Genomic DNA, 10,764 nt, shown 5'->3' with positions numbered 1-10,764 from the left:
CCTTGCCCCTGAATCCTATGGGAGCAACATGGATGGACCCAGACAAAAACCTGCACACACAGTGGGGTGCATTCTAGGAGAGAAACCCTGAATTTAGGAAATCCTAGTTTTTCATTATGGGCATTAAGCATGCCTTCCCTTTGCTGTGGAGAGGCACCATGTTTCTTTAGAGCTCTTTGCTCCAGAAGTGTCTTCTCTTTGCTTTGGAGAGACTATTCCAATCTGCCAAGGATGTTCACAACACACATATTTTCGAAAATATAATCTAGAGCAAAGGTAGTTTGTGCCTTGCGTGCAAGACATGAAGAAATCCAAGAGACCAATGAAAAATTCTCTTCCAGGGGCACCTGGGTGGCTCAGTTAAGCATCCGACTTCAGCTCAGGTCATCATCTTGTAGTTCATGAGTTCGAGCCCCGTGTTGGGCTTTGTACTGACAGCTCAGAGCCTGGAGCCTGCTTCGGATTGTGTCTCCCTCTCTCTGCCTCTCCCCTGCTCACTGTCTCTGTCTCTCAAAAATAAACATTAAAAAAAAAAATTAAAAAAAAAAAAAGAATTCTCTTCTAACATGCCTGTTCAGCCAAGAGGGGTATGTGACTCATGAGACATAGCAGTATCACAGTTTTGTGGCAAGAGACCTGGACACAGGGTCTTCTGGCACAGAAGCTATTTCCCATGCATGACCCTGCCACAATAGGGTAATGGTAGGCGTTCTGTTAGAAGGATGGGTTCAGTCCTATTTTTCCAGACGAAGGACACCACAACTAGGTCTACACCAAAGCAGCTAGTTCAAATGGGTGAAGAACAGGGAAATCAAACTGTTTACCATTGCCAGAATTCAGGACCCACTAGTGAGACTTCTGCAGCTTGGTGGCCCTACTGGAGCCTTCATTTGTAGCTTCAGGGTGCGATTCATGTTTCATTGATCTAGTTTAAGGGTTGGCACATCACAGCTCACAAGCCACATCTGGCCCACCACGTGTTTTTGTAAATAAAGTTTTATTGGCCCACATGTTCATTCACTTACCTTTGTGATACACTTGCAGAGTTGAATAGTTTCTTGTAAAGCCTAAAATATTTACTATCTGGCCTTTTACAGGAAGTTTGCCAACCCCTGTACTTGGTACTCAAGAAGGAAATAGAGCAATGCTTCTCACCCCTTGCTGCACACTATGATCTCCTGAATATATTTCAAAATGTACTGATGCCAGGAGTGCCATCACAGACCAGTGAATCGGTATCCTGGGGAACTGACAATTAGTATCTTTCCAAAACTCTCCAAATGACTCTAATAGGCAGCCAGGATTGATAACCACAGGATTAAAGGCTCTGGGAAGGGATGCCCATATCCTTCACAGGTGCAGCAATGGCTGTAGAAGTCTGGGCAACTCCACTGTCTCAGAGTGAAATAAAAGGGGACACTTTACACTGTCAAGGACTAGGCTAGCCCTAAACTGGCCCCAAGGATACATATATTGGATCCAAGAAGAGAGCCTGAACCAACGGCCATGAAATCCCTTGCTCTGTAACTGAGCATCTCACCACAGTAACTGCCATAGGAATCAGAGAATTGATAGTTTGTGGCAGTCTATACTCTCGGGAGGGAGGCATAGCCTGTGTTGATGGGCTAAGTCAGTCCTTGAGTGCCTGGTGGACCTATTCTATTTAAGGTGCAAGTAATCATTAGTGAAGTGTGCCACAGCCAGGAGTGCTGGTAATAAAGAATCCGAAAGTGAGGACGTAGACTTTTGAGAGCTGATCATAAAAGGCATTACAGCTTCTGCCTTACTGTCTTGGATCACTTTCTCTAGAGTAATCCAGAGTGTGAGGACCCTCGAATGTCCATGTGGTGAGGGAGCAGCGTCCTGCCCACAGCCATGTCAGTGAATCATTTGGAAGAGGACCCTCCACCCCCAATCACTCCTTCACATGATGACTGCAGGTACAGCCACAAGCTGACCTCAGTTTCATGAGTCCAATTCAGAACTATCCAGATAAGCCATCCTCAAGTTCCTGACCTACAGAGACTGTTAGACAATACACAGGTGTCACATGTGTGTTGTTTTTAACCGCTTCTGTGTTTGGGGGCGCCTGGGTGGCTCAGTCGGTTAAGCGTCTGACTTCAGCTCAGGTCATGATCTTGTGGTTCATGAGTTTGAGCCCCTTGTCAGGCTCTGTGCTGACAGCTCAGAGCCTGGAGCCTGATTCCGATTCTGTTTCCCTCTCTGCCCCTCCACCCCCACCTCAGAAATAAATAGGGGTGCCTGGGTGGCTCAGTCGGTTGAGCGTCTGACTTTAGCTCAGGTCATTAACTCACAGTTCGTGAGTTTGAGCCCCACATCAGGTTCTGTGCTGAAAGTGTGGAACCTGTACCCTGCTTTGCATTCTGTCTGCCTCTCTGCCCCTACCCCCTCATGCTAGCTCTCTCTCTCTCTCTCTCTCAAAAATAAACATTAAAAACATATTTTTAGAGAAATAAACATTTTTAAAAACCGCTATGTTTTGGGGTATAGTAATAGATAATAAAACCATCAAAACAAACAGGTTTCTATTCAGTGTTGAGCTTTTTAACTTAATTTGTAACTTGCACAATATTGTCAGATGTTGAATCTTCAACAGAATGAATTTCCAGAAAGTTTATTTAGTTTCTTGAACTGAATTTTTAAAATTTTGAACCAATTTTGGCATTCATTTAACTGATCTCTTTTGACGTATCTGATGACATTAATAGAAAACTGGCACCCTTTAACTCCAAAGATCTGCTAACGAAACACATCCACAATTATAGCTTTGCTTTTCATATGTGAAATCAGAAAAACTAGAACAGAAAATGAAATTATTTTAGAATAATCACTTGAATTGCTCAAATGAAAAGTCATGCTTCCCAAAGTTATGTATAAATGTATTTTCTGCAGTACCATGCGATAAAACCATGGTCTTTGAGCAGTCATCTTAAAATAATCATAGTTTTGAAGTAGATGGTGCTGTTTAGTGGATTTGCTAAGTGCTGCTGTCTCCCTGGCTCCTACAGTGTATGGTAAATGCCATTTTCTTTCATTAGTTTTCTGACCGAGTGTAAATAAAATGCAAAATGTAGAGGACTTGTTAGAAAAGGTTTGATGCTTTTCGGGGACATTCACAGTGAATTACAACAGCAGCTCAAAGTCTCAAAAGTATCTAAAGCCTAATTTATGACAGCAGCAAAGAGAAAAGGAACGCACTGCTCTGCTGAAGTATATTGTTTAATATCAGCTGGAGCGTTTATATCACTTAGTATAAAGAGTGTGTGTGTGTATAAATTAACTACAGGCTATTTCATGGCACAGCACAGTCTGGATGTAATCCTAAATTATATAGTCACCTCAACCAATCTTAAATTCACTTCTGCTTCATAGCTTTCTTCAAAAGAACACTGTTTTTGGCATAACCTGCTCCATCAAAATCTGTATGTGCGTTCTCTTCACCGTGGGGCTTTTCGTTATGTCCACAAATTCTTTGCCACTCCTCCCTTCAAAAGGTGGAGCCTACTTCTGCCCCCCTTGAGCGTGAGCTGGACTTAGTGATTCATGCCTTAGGAGGACAGTATGCCAGAGGAAAAACAGTACCACAGTGAAGTAGAAATCATAACCACAATGAAATCCATGTAGAAATTTATTTCAAAAAGTGAAAATAAAATAGCCAAAATGCTTCCTATATTTTTGAAACAAAGAATAAAAAATCCTCACTTTTAGATAACTGGGCCAAATTAACAATCATATTGAAAATTGTAAGGTGAAAAAGCACCACATATCACCACTTGTGGAATATAGTTCAAGAAGTATATAGAAACACATTCCCCAGATGCATCTATTAGAAAAAAAAAATAAAGTAATAAGTAAACATTCAACTCAACAGGTTATAAAGAGTATAAGGATAAACTATCAGAAAGTATAAAGAAATAACGGAATTAATAAAACATAAGAGAATCTGAGCAGTTAAAACAAAAACGTGTTCTCTGGGAAGATTAACTAGATAGATCTCTAATAAAGCAGACCAAGAGAAAGGAAATAAGGCACAAATAAATATTAGGGATGGAAAGATCATATTTGCAAATAGAGTATAAATATTAAAAACCTTAAGAAAATACCATGAATAACTTTATAGCAACAAATTTGAAAACAGATGGATAACTTCCTAAAAAAATAAAACTTGTGAAAAACTAGAACAAACACTTTAAAGAGTCTCTGACATTTAAAGCCATTGAATTAGTTGAGTACCTGCCCATTCTCCTTTCACTCCATAAAAGTACCAGATATTTTATAGGTGAGTTTTACCAAACATTCAAGAACCCTAATGTTTTAGGGTTTTTATGATTCTAGTATATCATTGATAGCAAAACCAAACAGAAACAATGTAAGAAAATTATAGGTTAATCTCACTTATGAATATAAATACAGTACAAGAAAGATCATGGGTTGATTTTATTTGTGAACCAAGATGCAAAATTTGAAAAAATATTTTTAAAACTCACAAATATATTATTAGTAATAATAGCATTGATCAAGACCAAGTAGGCTTTATCCCAAGAACACAAGAATTGTTCAACATTAGAAAATCTATTTATGTAATCCACCTCAAGGACAGAGGAAGGCAAAAACAAAAAACAAAAAACCTTGCATTTAAACAGATGTAGAAAAAGCATTTGATAAAACTCATCATCCATTCAGGACTTTAAAATATAAGCAAAGAACAGAAAGAAACCTCCCAACACACAGTACGTACCCCAAATCTATACATGTATATCGTGGTTAGTACTTGAAATATTCCGTCATAAAGCTAATCAAGAAACAAGGAAGACTGCTCACTGAGAGGTCCTGCCAGCACAGTGAGACAAGATGTGAAATTCTAGAGGCACTGCCCTCAGAACTACTGGCAAGTTGGCTATGACAAAACTCCACATTAGGCGTGAGGAGGTGTTAAATTAAGGAAAGCGCTTTCCAAAAATTTAATTAATTATAATCTTGTGACAATTAACCACAAAACCATGGCTGGTAAGACATGTCAAGATGTATATTCTTCTGTTGATAGAAAATATAACCTTTTCAGTTCTGTCATTAGGGAAGAATTTAGCTCTGACAACAAAGAGTTCTGTTTGATTTCTCTCTTTTCCAGCAATGGTTAGAATCCTAGTGACAGAGCCTCTGGAAGATCTGGCCCAAGAAGTAAAGCAATTTATTCAACATTTCCTAGCACCCTAACTTGACTGGCTCACCTAGAAGACAGACAGTGTGACATGCTATTCGTGACAGATCCTCTAGCACCAAATCTCAAGTTAAAAATATTTTTCAGGGGCGCCTGGGTGGCGCAGTCGGTTAAGCGTCCAACTTCAGCCAGGTCACGATCTCGCGGTCCGTGAGTTCGAGCCCCGCGTCAGGCTCTGGGCTGATGGCTCAGGGCCTGGAGCCTGTTTCTGATTCTGTGTCTCCCTCTCTCTCTGCCCCTCCCCCGTTCATGCTCTGTCTCTCTCTGTCCCAAAAATAAATAAACGTTGAAAAAAAAATTAAAAAAAAAATATTTTTCAATCTCTATAAAACTATCGACACAGATCTGTCGAGTCTGGTATGGGAACCTGCCAGCCCACCTTACACTTGTCACCTGCCAGAACAGTGTCGTCAAACTTTATTGCTTGCAGACCTCTAAACAAATTTTGGGAAAGTATGTACCGCTTCACATAGTCTTAAATTGTAACTAACATGTACCATCATGAGTTTAAATAAGATAGCTGCCCTAACAATTTGATCAGCACAATAGCAATCTGATTCCACACCCCGGCCTCCCACTATCATCTCTAAAATAATATGAGAACAAACTCGTGAACAGTCAGACGTTTAATTAACATCGTTCATTGGGTCAGGATTTTTATTCCACTTTCCTCACAGAATTATGGTATACTTCAGTGCTTAAAATATTTTTATTTATACCTTTATAATAGTATACTGTAACAACATATGAATGTAAATTGAAATTCAAAAAATTAACTGTGACCGGACTAAAGGTATTAAAAATAACTTTTTTGTAAGTTATTAACTAACTACTAGAGCACAGATTATAAAAACATGAAGAGAACAAAGACTAAAACGACAAAACAGGGAAAGATCTAAGACACAAATGTTACACATGTTTCATGGTGAAAAGTCCTCACTGAGTAGGGCAGGAGAGAGAGAACGGAGCAAAAGTGCCATTGGAGAGTTCATGCATATTCATCTCCTATCCTTCGCGCAGACTGTAAAGTGCTCAAAACTAGCCACAGCGTCACTGGCCAACCCGGACCATGGAGTGGAACCACAATTTGAGAACGGTGAAGCAACAACTAAGAAACCTAGGCCCAGCATGATTATAGAGCTTTTTATAACAGCCCTGACCTGCTAACTTCTGGACTTCATTTACAAGGAGAGAAATTTCTTGTTTAAAGCACATTTACTTCGGATTTTTTGTCATTCAGAGACAAACCTCATTGAGTTCTCAAGTACTTCTCCCCAAATGAAATAGCATCAACATCCCTCTAAAAAGCAGATCTTGGGGCGCCTGGGTGGCTCTGTCGGTTAAGCGTCTGACTTCAGCTCAGGTCTTGATCTCGCGGTTCGTGAGTTCGAGCCCCGCGTCGGGCTCTGTGCTGACAGCTCAGAGCCTGGAGCCTGCTTTGGATTCTGTGTCTCCCTCTCTCTCTGCCCCTCCTCTGCTCATACTCGCTCTCTCTCTCTGTCTCTCTCTCTCTCAAAAATAAACATTAAAAAAAAAAATTTTTTTTAAATAAAAGGAGATCTTGCTCTAGTATCCAGTCTTGTGTGTGGATGTAAGGTCTTACGACTCAACAACAACAACAAAACATTTTTAAAACGAGCAAACGATTTGTATAGATATTTCTCCAAAGAACATACACAAATGGTCAATGAATATACAAAAAGATGCTCAACACCAAAGGTCATCGGAGAAATTCAAATCAAAACCACAATGAGACACAACTTCACATCCACTAGGATGGCTATGACTGGGGAAAAAAGCAAACCAGCACGTGTTGGTGAGGATGGAAGATTTTGGAACCTTCACACACTGCTGAGAATATAAAATGTGGCAGCTGATGTGGAGAACAGTTTGGTGTTTCCTCAAAAAGTGAAACATAGAACTACCAGCAATTCTACTCCTAGGTATATACCCCAAAGAATTGAAAACATGTACTCATAAAAATACTTGTACATGAATGTTCATAGATGCACTATTCACATCAGCAAAAAGGTAGAAACATACTCTTATTGCCCATTAAGAGAAGAATGGAGGGGTCCCTGGGTGGCTCAGTTGGTTGGGTGTCCAGCTTCAGCTCAGGTCGTGATCTCGCGGTTTGTGAGTTTGAGCCCCACGTCGGGCTCTGTGCTGACAGCTCGGGGCCTGAAGCCTGCTTTGGATTCTGTGTCTCCCTCTCTCTCTGCCCCTCCCCTGCTCATGCTCTGTCTCTGTCTGTCTATCAATAATAAATAAAGGTTAAAAAAATATTTTGTTTAAAAGAGAAGAATGGATAAACAAATTGTGGTATACATATGCTATGGAATCCTATTCAGGCATAAAAAAGGAATGAAGTACCGATTTGTGCGACAATGTGGATGAGCTTTGAAAACATGCCAAGTGAAAGAAAGTAGACACAAGGTCACATGTTGTACAATTACATTTATATGAAATATCTGGAATAGGTAAATCTGTAGAGACAGAACGTACATTGCTGGTCAGGGTAGGGTGGGGAGTAACCGCTCATGTATTAAATGTTACTAAACCGGCCATTTAAAAATGGTTAATTATATGCGTGTGAATTTCACTTCATTTTTTAAAAAGTAAGGCTAGCAAAAACTTCTATAGAACTGACAAATCTATTAGGAATAAAAGAGCCTAGTAAAAGTGAATAAAAGACTTCTACAGCCAGTAACAAGTAAATCGGAACCAGTTTTAAACCTGTTTGATCATGTATAACTTGCCTCAGTTTAACCTTAATTGATCACTGACAACTTGTATCAGAAGCCATTCAGTGACAGTCTCATACTTTGAAGGTCAACCAATCAACAATAAACTTATCAGTAATCTGCTGAAAGCCACCTGACTGGCATGTCTTGCCAGAATAACTATGTTTGTGAGGCTGACATCAATTTTCTCCACCTCTGTAACCAACACAACAATCCCTGACTCAAAAGCCTCATATGAAATTAGCAGTTGGTTACTCAAAATGAAAGGTCTAACCAGCATCACTCTCCCTTTCCCAGTTCTTGCTTTAGTTACCAGGTGGTAATCTTGATCTCTTCTTTGGACAATTCTCACAAGATTACTTATAATACCTCACTTGACAGTATTCGAATGGATTCTTGGACCAACAGGAAAGATCAGTGGCTTCTTGAGCCCCACACTCCCAATAGTTCTCAATTCTGTTGCCAGATGAGTTTCTCAAAAACAATCTGAACTTTGGGCAGTTTCATTGAGTTCTTATTGCTGAATTTATTTCATCTAAGACTTCTACTAAACAAATAGATCTTCATATGATAAGGTACTTATTATACTTTGTTTTGTCCACATGATAATCAGACCTTGTGATTTAGAAGTGAACCATTTGGGGCGCCTGGGTGGCGCAGTCGGTTAAGCGTCTGACTTCAGCCAGGTCACGATCTCGCGGTCCGTGAGTTCGAGCCCCGCGTCAGGCTCTGGGCTGATGGCTCAGAGCCTGGAGCCTGTTTCCGATTCTGTGTCTCCCTCTCTCTCTGCCCCTCCCCCGTTCATGCTCTGTCTCTCTCTGTCCCAAAAATAAATAAACGTTGAAAAAAAAAAAATTTTTAGAAGTGAACCATTTGGTAAAGATTTTTGCCATTAACCTACCTAAGCTCCCACCGCTTTTCATCATTTTTGTTCATCTATTCATACAAATTTATACAAAATTTTGTATTATGTGTTGTTTTGCCCCTTATTGTCTTGTGTGTGTTGAATGTATAAGGAAGTGCTTCATAGGGAACAGATGGAGGCATAGGCTAAGACTCCAAATCAATATAAATTGGCCCTAAAGACTAATGGTCCATTAGACTGATGACAATTGGCTGCTAAAATGATTGGTCAAATTTTGCCTTGGGTCATCTGTGAAATCTTCATGAGTATTCCTCAAGGCTGGGCAATTTGTAAAACAAGTTCACTTTGTTTAGTCTGTATCTTAGGATCATCAGTGTTTGGGGTCACTGATCACCAGCTCCTCCCTATCCTCCGCTTAGCTGGGCAACCCCATCTACCATTAACAAACACCCTTTTGATAAGTGCACTGTCTTTTTCTTGTCATTGATTTGTCTATGGCAAAGGCACAACCTCCTCCTCACGGTCTTCACACTACAATTCTAACTCTTGTGCTTAACTTGGCAAAAGTTTGCTACAAAATGACTCGCATTACTTATAGCCATTATAAGGACCTTCTCATCAAAATTAATATATTCAAAGGAGCTCTAGAAAAATCGGGGGGGGGGAGCCTAAAATATGCAACAGTCAACTTTTGATTGATATGTGGAGGCCTCAAAATTAAACAGTGACTCACTGCCATTCAAACGTTCTGAGACCGCCCTCCTGGCACCTTTTTTTCTACCCAGTTTTATCTTTACCATCCATTCAAACTTTCTATCCTTCTGCACCTTCTTTTACCTCCAAAAGAAGTGATCTTTTGCTCAAGGTTCTTTTTAGGGAAGATCAATTACATCATATCATAGCCCTTCAAAACTACTGGGACAGAATGCAGATCTAAAGAAACTAATATTTGATCCTTAGCCTGGAATCAAGTAGAGAGTTATAATAAATAAAGGATTTTCTTAACCTTAAGAAGACAAATCTGCTGTAGAGTTCAAAATTTTATAGAGTCTGTACCAACCAGTTCACTTAATTATTAGACACTCGGATGGGAACAAAATAGTTCCAGGATGCCTGGAAACCAGGGTGCCTGGGTGGCTCAATCAGTTAAGTATCTGACTTTGGCTCAGGTCATTACTCACGGTTTGTGCATCTGAGCCCTGCACTCGGTTCTCTAATGTCAGCATAGAGCCTGCTTCAATCCTCTGTCCACAACCCCCTCCTCCTCCACTTGTATGCGTGCACGCTCTCAAAAATAAACATTAAAAAGAAGGCAGCAAAACCAATAACAAAAATACCAAAACTAGGAGATGGTTTAAATAACCCAGTTCTTCATAATTCAAGGTCTGATCTTGAAAGGGAAAGCAAATAGGAAATGTAGTACATAAGGCCATTCCAAGAGCCTCTCCTTTATGGATGGATTGGACAAAATTCAAAATTATAAACAAACAAGATGAATTAAATAGCAGATTCCGAAAACTGACCCAGGAAAAATTTCAACCAATATTCTGGGGTATCCTCAAGAACTAATTTGTAAAGGCAGATGGGCTTGTCCTTTTTTTTAATTTCAAAAATGGATTTAAAAATGCCAATTTCAAAGATGTCACTTAACATTTCAAAAAGCTAGAATCAAAACAAATTTCTGGCCCTCAAGATGTTCTGTGTTCTATAAGAATTAGAAAGCTATGATTAAGGATACCATAAGCAGAAGGGCCATGGGAAAAATTAATGTCCTATGGCAGCTAAAAACAGGGCAACTATCCAAAATCTCTCTGGTAATGCCACTCCAGTAGACATTAGCACTTAAAACTTTCCCGACCTTCTTCTAAACTAGGAAGACAGGTCTACAAATAAAGGTGGGCGACAAAATGCAGATA

Source organism: Leopardus geoffroyi, chromosome C2 (genome assembly GCF_018350155.1).
Source record: "Leopardus geoffroyi isolate Oge1 chromosome C2, O.geoffroyi_Oge1_pat1.0, whole genome shotgun sequence".
Classification (NCBI taxonomy): Eukaryota; Metazoa; Chordata; class Mammalia; order Carnivora; family Felidae; genus Leopardus; species Leopardus geoffroyi.
This window is presented reverse-complemented; position numbering follows the sequence as displayed.